Here is an 11,092-nt window from a genome sequence, read left to right as displayed (position 1 = left end):
CCGCAGTGTGACAGGAGGCAGAGAGCCGCGCCTCAGGAGCCCCACACGCCTCCACAGGGATCAGCCGCAGGGAGACGATCGCTCCTCCGACACACAGCCGCTCACAAATAACGGCTGCGCTCCTCTCGCGCCCTCAGCGGAGCGGGCAGCCGCGAGCCGGAGCCGGAGGAGGCGGAGACGCCGAGCGCGCGGAGCTGCGACTCAGCCAATCAGAAGCCGCGATCAGCAGGGGGCGGGGCCTGAATGATAAACAATAGTACAGTAGGAATATTTTAGATTAATTATTCACAGAGTAATAACACAGGCGCCAGTGAAAATGCTTGTCAGATGCACCTCAGTTCATCATCCTTCCATTCCCTAAAAGAGGTTTCAGTAACATGGCTGGGTAGCTTGTTCCACACTCCTACAATACTTTGTGTAAAGAACTCACTCCTGTCCTGACTGGTGAGTCATGTCCAGCTGTTTCCTGAAAGACGCCAGTGTTGGGCAGCTTGTTCCACACTCCAACAATAACATTTCCATGTTCTGGGACAGTTTCTTGAGAGACTCCTGTAACTTCCTTTCCAGTTTTAACACGCCGGCAATTCATGTTTGCAGTGAAAGGCAGGCTCGTCTCATTTTGAGTTGAGTTGTATTTGTTTCTCCTGGGACCACTGTTCAGGATCCTATTTGAAATCTTCTTGCCTCGTCTCTAACACTTATAAACACATCATAAACTTTATTACATCGGACATGATTATGCTGAATCAGATGTTTTGTTCATTGATTTTTTTTTCGGTTTTATTGGAAAACGAGCACCATCATTAAAATAAATGGTAGGCAATTTATTACCCCATGTGCAATCAATAGCTGTGATTTGAAATCAGGTATAGCATCAGGTCATTATGAGAAAGCTAACTCTGCATTGAGGAAGAATTTTAGCATTTACCTTTTTTAAAGTTTAAAAGATAGTGACTAGTTGGCTTTGAAAAATGCCTTTTACCCAGCAACAGTATGAAAGAACAATTGCAGGCATATTATTTGACTTTTTGATATTAATGCTACAATAGCAGAATGTCTAGCTCATTTCACACCTTTTATTTATATACTTCCTTTTGTCTGTATACAAGGTAAAATTGCTCCTTAAGAAGAATGTGGTCAATTACAAAGAAATGTTTGTAGAGATAAAAAAAACTCCCAATATGGAAACTTAGAATGAGCTTTCCTGTGTGAATCTGCTGGATAAAACTAATTGCATTTACCATCTCGGTGGAGAGATTACTCACAGATCTGTATGAGAGGCTGCTCTCAGATCTGCATGATTATATTCTCCCCATGCGCATGAATAAAGGACTTTGCTTGACCACACCTAACCTGAGTGAAGACTTCTTCAACAATTTCTAAACTTTTCTTCAACAACATTCAACACAAAATGAAGCCCCTGAGCTGTCAACCTCTGAGAGAATCCAGAAGAATCCAGAGTGCTTTCTGATATGTACAGCAGCTCAGAAAGGTTCCATTCACTGCAGGGCGGCTCAGTTGTTTTTCACTTCATCTAAAAAGCTGATTTGAAGTCTTATGTCTCCAATCGTATCAAAGCAGGTCTTTCATGGTCAGCCCACACTGGAACAGAAGTTCCACCACCACAAGCTTGAAGGTCTTTGCCTGAACCCCTACAGCACTGAGCCGAACCTCACAAGTGAGGCCAGATCAGTAAATCAAGATCTGTGAGATCTACTGTACTCAGATCAGTAAATCGGATCCAAGACAGACTGTAAATCACATGACTGTGGCACAGTCCTGTATGAGCTCCAGATTAAACCTCAGGTGCTCGTCTCTTTTAAATCTGGACTGGCACACTAACGTTGAGAGAATCACTGGGATGTCTTGCTTAAGACACAGGTGACCTGATGCATGAGGTGATGGAGGGGTTCTCATCTGCAAGAACATGCCTGTAAACTACATTGACATTGTTAGGACCCCCAGCCCCAGTGGAACAGTGTCAGGCAGCGTGTGGGTGAGCAGTCCCCAGGAGCAGATCCTGGTGAGAATGACGGAACTAGTAGGGTGAGCAGTTCAGTCCCTCTGACTGGTACAATACCTTGGCTGAGTGTTTTCCTCCTAGAAGAATCTGGTGCAGCACAGCTCCTGTCCCTCTCTGTGTTATTGCTGCACAAATGATAAGAATCGTGTGAATGGGAAGAACTCTTTTCACCTGCCTCACATTTTCAGCAAGTGCTTCACAGGAAGGGTGGGGCCCAGTGCTGCCACCAGGGACTGGAGACCAGCCTGAGAGACACACAGCAGCCAAACAGGGGCACCAAGGGGAGCACTCCCACTCTTGCGATCAGTGCCATGAGAGTTTCCACACGCGCACAGTCAGTGTCTCAGCTTGATTTCTCAGCTGAGGATGTTCATTATATCTGGAGGTGAGGACAGCTTCTCCACCAGAGTGTTTCCTCTCTCTCGGTCCCGTGTCAAACAGCCCTGGAATTTGAGCTGTTCATTCAATGATTAGGTCAGTTTGGTTGTATAAAACACATTGGACTGTCACTAAATCTGATCCCAGATTGCTCAGATTGATGTTTCAAGAGCCCATCATTGACATGAATCTGTTTCTGGCATGTGCACTAAACATTACTGTGTCTCATGTCTCATTAGTTGTGAGGAAAGACTGTAAATACTGTCTGCAGCACAGCTCCCTGGATACAGATACAAGTGAGTACTGTGTGCGTGGGTGTGGATGTATATTCACCTTTACTGTTCAAAATGCTGAAATGATTTTATATTAAATACAGCTTTGCTGCCTCACAGTGCTGGGGCCCTGGGTTCAACTCTGGAGTTGTGGTCTGGGTGGAGTTTGCATGTTCTCCCGGTGTTTGTGTGGGTTTCCTCAAGGTGCTCCATTCCCACCCCCCACAGTCCTAAAATGTACAGGTAGGTTAATTGACGTCTGTGACATGTTTGAGTGTGTGCATGTCTGTGTGTGTCTCTGAGTGTGTGTGTGAGAGTGTGTGTTTGAGCGTGTGCGTTTCTCTGTGTGTGAGTGTGTGTTTGAATTTGTGTGTGAGAGTGTGTGTCTGTGAGTATGTGTTTGAGTGTGTGTGTTTGAGCGTGTGATAGATAGATATTTTATTGATCCCGTGAGGGAAATTGCGGTGCAACAGCAGCTTTACACAGACAACACAGCCACAGTGTAACGAATGATACAATAATAATAATACAATACGTACAATACAATCAGTACAGTGAGGGTGCACTAAAAGAGTTACTCACAGTCCGGACACACAAAGAACAAACTAGAACAGAACAGTACCCAGAAAAATCGTATAACACATATATGAATATAATTATAGATGTAAATATAGTGTGGTGTCTCCGGGGGAAAGTTTATGTCAATGAAAGTAGTACTCACACCACACTTTTCTTTCCTGAGTTTCGTGGCGTTTCTTCCTCCAACTATCTTCCAAATACAGTCCGTAATCCGTTCCCTTAATCCTGATCCGATCCGAGTTCCAAAAGTCCGTAATAAAGCCAATCCGCGATGTATCCTTATCCAGTGTCCATAATCCAAAAACCATAAACCTGTTCTCCTTTCAGTAGTCCGTTATTCTTTAGCCCGATCTTTAACATACACCTCTTTCCTCTCTTTTCCTCCAAACCGCATTCACCTTATCGGCTTCCGCCCTGTTCACTGCCTCCGGGGCACTTATATTTCGGTTCCTGATGCGGCTCAGCTGTGTCTCATTGTTTCTCAGGGTAGACCCTTTCCATTTACAGGTCAGCTGATTCTTTTTGGCAGCCATTTTGCTAAGGTCCATATCTAGTATTTTAAGTAGGTCATTCTGAAAATACCTGTTATGAATGACCCTTCCCCTGGTCATGTTACATACCCTCCCACTGAGATCAGCCCCGTCCTCGGGCTGTCTAAAAAAAAATAAACAATGCATTAGGGAGAGGGTGTCTACATTACCTTGTTTTTTCCCAGGTCTATAAACTGTCCGGAACTGAAACCTTTGAAGACTAAGGCCCCATCGGGTGATTCGATCATTTTTGTCCATATTTTTCAACATCCATGTTAATGGTGCATGATCGGTATACAGAACAAACTGTCTTCCCAACAAATAATATCTTAAATAGTCAAGAGCCCATTTTATTGCAAGACATTCTTTTTCTATCGTTGAATAATGTTTTTCCACGGCGTGTAACTTACTACTAATATATAAAATAGGGTGCTCTAGTCCATCAATTTCTTGTGACAGTATGGCTCCAACCCCAGTATCGGAAGCATCCGTCTGAACCATGAATGTCTTGTTAAAGTCCGGCGCCTGTAAGACCGGTTGAGAAGGTAACGTTGCTTTTAAGTCCTGGAAGGCCCTCTCTTCCATTTCTGTCCATTTTACTTTTTCAGGACAGCTTGTTTTTGTCAAGTCATGCAGAGGGGCGGCAATGGAGGCAAATCCTGGAATGAAGCGGCGATAATAACTCGCCAGTCCCAAAAATGTTCGTATCTGCTTTTTCGTAGATGGCTGAGGCCAGTTTTTGATTAACTGTACCTTTCGATCTTGAGGCATAATCATTCCCCTCCCAATCGTATAGCCGAGATAATTGGCTTCCCGGGCCCCCAGGCAACATTTATTGGGATTGGCCGTTAATCCTGCTTCTCGTAAAGCTCCCGTTACTGCTTCCAGGTCTTGTAGGTGTTGTTCCCAGGTCGTACTATGGATCACAACATCATCTAAGTAGGCGGCCGCAAAATCACGATATGGTCTAAGTATTCGGTCCATTAATCGTTGAAAAGTAGCTGGGGCTCTGTGTAAACCAAACGGTAGGACCTGCAAAAGCGGTCTTGGCTTTAGCTTCTTCAGCCAGTGGCACCTGCCAGTACCCCTTCGTAAGATCCAGCGTACTGATATATCGGGCATTACCTAATCGCTCAATTACTGTAACTCATCGATACGAGGCATAGGGTATGCATCAAACAGCGAGATCTCGTTTAACCTTTTGAAATTATTACAGAATCTAATAGTCCCGTCCGGCTTGGGTATCAAAACTATAGGACTAGCCCACTCGCTATGGGATTCCTCTATTATTCCCATACTTAACATTTTTTCAACCTCTTCTTTAATTAATTTCCTTTTGGCTTCCGGTATTCGATAGGGAGGCAATCTTACCCTTTTCCCTGGTTCTGTAATAATCTTATGCTGGATGAGGTGAGTTCGACCCGGTGTCCTGGAAAAAACATCTTTGTTCTGCGATAGGAATTCTTGTAATTCCTGCTTCTGTGGCGGAGCCAGGTCCCCCACGGTTACAGCACCTGTTTCTTCTTCCAAAGGGTCAGGGGAGAAGTGGGTGAGCAGTACTTCTGCTCCATTCCATTTTTTTAATAAATTGACATGGTAGATCTGGTGCGGACGCCGTTTGTCATGTCGCTTGACTGTGTAGTTGACCGGACCCACCTTTTCAACCACCTCATAAGGTCCCTGCCAGGAGGCCAGGAATTTACATTCCGGGGTCGGAACCAATACTAAAACTTTGTCCCCAGGCTGAAATTCTCGTACAATAGCTCCCCTATTGTAAATCTGCTTTTGCTGGGCCTGGGCTTTTTCCAGGTTTTCTTTCACAATGGGCACAACAATGTTGATTCTTTCTCTCATTTGTTCGACATGTTCGATGACAGTCTGGAAAGGTGAAGGCTGATGCTCCCAAGATTCTTTAACCAGATCTAATAGGCCTCGTGGTCTCCGAGCGTATAGTAACTCAAATGGAGAAAACCCGGTCGAGGCCTGCGGTTCTTCTCGAATCGCGAACATTAGATAAGGGAGCAGTTGATCCCAATTTTTACCATCTTTCTGCATGGCCTTCCTCAGCATGCCTTTGAGCGTCTTATTAAAACGTTCCACCAGTCCATCCGTTTGTGGGTGATATACCGAGGTTCTGATCTGATGAATTCCCAATAGTTTACTTAAGTCTCGCATGACTTTGGACATAAAAGGAGTTCCCTGATCTGTTAAGATCTCCTTGGGGATTCCCACCCTAGAAAAAACCTGTACTAGCTCCCTAGCTATATTTTTGGCGGTGGCGGCTCTCAAGGGAATGGCTTCGGGGTACCTCGTGGCGTAGTCCACTATTACCAGTATATACTGATGTCCTTTGGCGGTTCTGATCAGGGGTCCCACCAAATCCATCCCAATCCGTTCAAATGGAGTTTCAATAATTGGGAGAGGAATCAAAGGATTCCTATAATAAGGTTGCGGGGCAGTTTTCTGACATTCCGGGCATTCCCGACAATATTTCTTGATGGCTTTATATATACCTGGCCAAAAGAAACGAGCGAGCAGTCTCTCGGTTGTCTTTTTCACCCCCAGGTGTCCTCCCAGGAGGTGGCTATGGGCCAAGTTGAGGAGTTTCGACTGGTAGGCCCGTGGAATCAGAAGTTGTTCTACTTCTTCTTGATCTCTCCTCTGCACCTGATATAGGAGGTTGTTCTTCACCATGAAATATGGGTAACTCAGGGCACCCTTGGTATTACACAGCCTCCCCTCGATTTTCCTCACATGTCCCCATGCATGTGTAGCGGCAATGCTTGTTAATAAGACAGAATTAAGTGTTGCGGTGCTTTCCCAAATGAGGCCCCATCTCTCTGTTCATCTCTGTGGTGCAGCCACAGAGAAGCTATTCATGCAGGCTGATTTAAGGTTTCTTTTGATAAGGGACAGCTCCCAAATGGGGATGCACTTAGCTAAGCCTGGCTATCATGATCAATGGTCATCCATTGGCGCCTATCTGTCTAGGGAGTGCCAGATGGACATCTGGACTGCATTCCTAGGTGTCAGGAGTAAATGACTCATATCTCACCTTGATCAACCAATCAGGGACTGGTAGGGCCGAGTAACCCACGTGGGACTCTGATGCCCATGGAACTTTCAGCCAATGAACGAGCTGAAGTTCCTCCAGGTAAAAACAGGCAATACAGAGGGCCTCAGAGAATTCTCTGAACTTTTTCGAAAGACTATTCTAAAGGAGAATGTGAGAAGAATTCCAGGCCAGGATGGCCCAGGAGCAGAAAGGCTCCCAAGGGCAGGACATTCTCGCAGCGCGCCTCCTGACCATCCTGAGACTCAGCCCGGACAACCACGGAACGGCCAGTGTGTCCGAGTGCCAGAACTTTCCTTTGTTCTAAGAGTCTAGAGCGGAGGTTGCCAGAGAGTAACCAGAGGATCCACCCGAGGTTAGCATCAGCACCAAGCCTCGTGAACAGGTCGGAACTGTGGACAGCTGAATCACTATTCAGAACTAGCGCTTCATCAGGAACGAACCGGTCCTCTTCCTGACTTGCTGGGACCCACAGTCATCTTTTCTCCTGTGCACAAACTTTGCTAGTTTCAGACAACACTAACTAGCCAGTCAGTGAGCATCAGCAGCGCACCGTCGCAAGCCGCACAGCACAGCCTGGCACGGAGAGATCTGAATCCCCAGAGATTGGATGAGTATTCAACTTCAATGCATTACAGCTCGAGAATTCAATTGTTATCCCAACCAGTTGATATCAATTTAATTCCTAAGAGTTATGTACTTGTTTTGAGTATCTAATGTAGAAGTTGTAACCAAGTTCAATTACGAAACGGTCTAAATGAATGATATACCGAACGTATGTCCTCTTGATATATGTAACTCTTCGTAACTGATTGAATATATACCTTTTGTATTCTGATAACCCTCTCGATAAGATCTGTTAGGTTTATATGCATATTCTATGTATTAATAAATGTATCCTCGTGTATTAGTACCTGTGTGTGTGCGTTGTTTGAGTTATATCGCATGGTTGGATTCTAAGGCCATCAAAAGAATCATTTTGTGATTTACTGCTACAATTAATAATTGTCCCAGTAAATGCCCAAACCCTACAGAACTGGTGCCTTCAGAGAGCACACTACACATGTCTCAAATTTCCATCTTCCAACTGGGCCGTCCCAAACCTACCTCGATGTTCTGGTGTCTCCCAGTCCGGTATATCCATACCCAGGAATTCATCTCCTAGTTCGGGGCCTTCTTCCTGTGGGCCCGCTTCTCCTGGGGTGTCTACAGCATTGTTGACAGGGTCTCCAGTACCCGGGAGGGGACTTGGCCTAGCTGACTGAACATTACTCCAAATTTGGAGGAAGTAGGGACAGTCTCTTCCCAACACCACCGGGTAAGGTAATTGGTCCACCACCCCGGCCGCTGATTTATATGTTCCCCTTTCCGTAGTGATGTTAATTTCTGCAGAGGGATACCTCTTTGTGTCCCCGTGAATGCAAGTAATAGGGATCCCCTCCATGCCCCTGATTTCCGTTTCTTCCGGTAGCACTGTAGGGATCACCAGGGTCACCATACTTCCCGAGTCTAGCAAGGCCTCAACAGGTCCTTCCCCTATCTTAATTTTAGTAACGTGGGGTTCCTCACAGGTCGGAATGTTCGCCGTGAGGTAGTCACCCCTTGCTTCCTCTCTGGTGTCCTCTTACCTGGGTTCAGACCAGCTAGGACAGTGGCTGGCTACATGCCCCTCTTCATGACAATTATAACATCGACAGGTTGCTCTCCCTTGCGGTGGCCTCGGTTTTGACCTTTCTTGAAGGGATTTCTTCAATTGGGGCGGGCCCCGATAATTACTGTACTTTAGTAACCGATACTTTATTTCAGTTTCTGAACTCTTGGGGCTTCTTCTCTCCTCTTTTTGAACTTCCCCCTTTTCTTCCCCCATCACGGCCGCAGTGGCATGCTGTCTGTCCACTAAGTCCATTGCCTGGTCCAGTGTCTGGGGATCCCCATCACTCACTTTCCTTTTCAGATGAACAGGCAGACTCCTCACAAAGTGATCCAACTCCACCCTTTCTACCACCTGTCCTGGGTTTAATTCTTCTGGCTGGAGCCATTTCTTTGCCAGATGTACCAGGTCAAACATCTGAGACCTCGTGGGCTTGTCCATTTGGTATCTCCAATTGTGAAACCGGACCGCTCGTATTGCCAATGTTACCCCCAGTCTTGCCAAAATCTCCCTTTTCAGAGTCTCATTATTCTCTGCATCTTCTTCTTTTAAGTCATGATAGGCCTTTTGAGCTTCTCCAATTAAATAAGCGGCTACTCTCCTGGCCCATCGCTCCTTGGGCCATGCATTTCGAGAGGCAGTTCTTTCAAAGGTGGTTAAATACGCTTCCACATCATCAAGCTCTGTCATCTTTTGTAGCGCAATTTGTTCAGCCTGAATGGTGTCTCTCCCCGCTACTGGGGCCTGCCGGATTTCTTCCCTCAATCGGTGCAATTCTTCCCGTACAAATTTTTGCTCCTCTATAATTCGTTCGTTAGTTTCGCTTTGAATTTGATTCGCCTCCTGCTACGCTTGGATAGCTTCTTGCTGTCCTTTTAAAGCCTGAAATTGGGCGAGGGTGGCCTGGGACAATTGCTGTATTAATTGTTCCATTGTTTTTCTCCACACACGCAAAGCGAAACCCACTTCCACACACCCACAAAAAAACTTACTTTCTTCGATTCTCAAACCCGAGCGGGCGCTGCCCGCATCCTCCACCAATTGCGGTGTCTCCGGGGGAAAGTTTATGTCAATGAAAGTAGTACTCACACCACACTTTTCTTTCCTGAGTTTCGTGGTGTTTCTTCCTCCAACTATCTTCCAAATACAGTCCGTAATCCGTTCCCTTAATCCTGATCCGATCCGAGTTCCAAAAGTCCGTAATAAAGCCAATCCGCGATGTATCCTTATCCAGTGTCCATAATCCAAAAACCATAAACCTTTTCTCCTTTCAGTAGTCCGTTATTCTTTAGCCCGATCTTTAACATACACCTCTTTCCTCTCTTTTCCTCCAAACCGCATTCACCTTATCGGCTTCCGCCCTGTTCACTGCCTCCGGGGCACTTATATTTCGGTTCCTGATGCGGCTCAGTTGTGTCTCATTGTTTCTCAGGGTAGACCCTTTCCATTTAAAGGTCAGCTGATTCTTTTTGGCAGCCATTTTGCTAAGGTCCATATCTAGTATTTTAAGTAGGTCATTCTGAAAATACCTGTTATGAATGACCCTTCCCCTGGTCATGTTACAATAGATATAAATATAAATGTATTGCACGGGTCCATGGTATATATTGCTCAAAAAACGGTTGTGAACATGAAAAGAAAGAGAACAGATGTAGCAGTAGATGTGTAGATGTGTTCTGTCCAGAAACAGGTCACTGTCAATGTTGCCTCTGCCCAGACGCAAGGTGGATGCGTTGTACAGTCTTATGGCAGAAGGCAAGAATGACCTCCTGTAGCGCTCCCTGTCGCACCGTGGATGAATCAGTCTATTGTTGAATGTGCTCTTCATTTCTGAAAGCCTGTCATAGAGGGGATGGGAGATGTTGTCCATGATGGCCTCTAGTTTGGACACCATTCTCCTCTCAGCCACTACCTCCAAGGGGTCCAGGTCAGACCCAATGACGGAGCTTGCTCTCCTGATGAGCTTGTTCAGCCTTTTAGAATCCCCTGCTCTAATCCCAGGGCCCCAGCATACAGTACCACTGCGTAGAAAATGGCGCTCGCTACCACCGACTGATAGAACATATGTAGCATCTTACTACACACATTGAAAGACCTGAGCCACCTCAAGAAGTAAAGTCGGCTCTGTCCCTTCTTGTAGATGGCCTGGATGTTTTTAGACCATTCCAGTCTATCGTCGATGTGCACTCCCAGGTACTTGTACGAGTCCACCATCTCCACGTCACTCCCAAGGATGTAGACAGGAGTAGGTTTGACCTTGTTCCTCCTGAAATCTACCACCAGTGTGTGTGTCTGTGTTTGTGTTTGTGTGAGTCTGCCCTGCAGTGGACTAGTGTCCTGTCCAGGGTGTATCCTGACAAGCGTCTTGCTTGCTGGGACAGGTTCAAGCTCCCTGTGACCCTAATTTGGATGAAGTGAAAATGGACAGACGTTTCCATAATCAGAGTTTCCTAAAATAACGGAACTGCAAGCTCTGTTACAACATTGATATAACAAAGGATCAAGTTTCTCAGCCAGAATCTGGTCCCCAAAACTGATCAGGACAAAATCCACCTGCCTTTCGCTGCTTCTCTCTGTCTGTCTTTG

The sequence above is a fragment of the Atractosteus spatula genome, chromosome 25 (genome assembly GCF_055471065.1).
Source record: "Atractosteus spatula isolate fAtrSpa1 chromosome 25, fAtrSpa1.hap1, whole genome shotgun sequence".
Lineage (NCBI taxonomy): Eukaryota > Metazoa > Chordata > Actinopteri > Semionotiformes > Lepisosteidae > Atractosteus > Atractosteus spatula.
The sequence above is the reverse complement of the archived record's forward strand: the minus strand, read 5'-3'. Positions refer to the sequence as shown.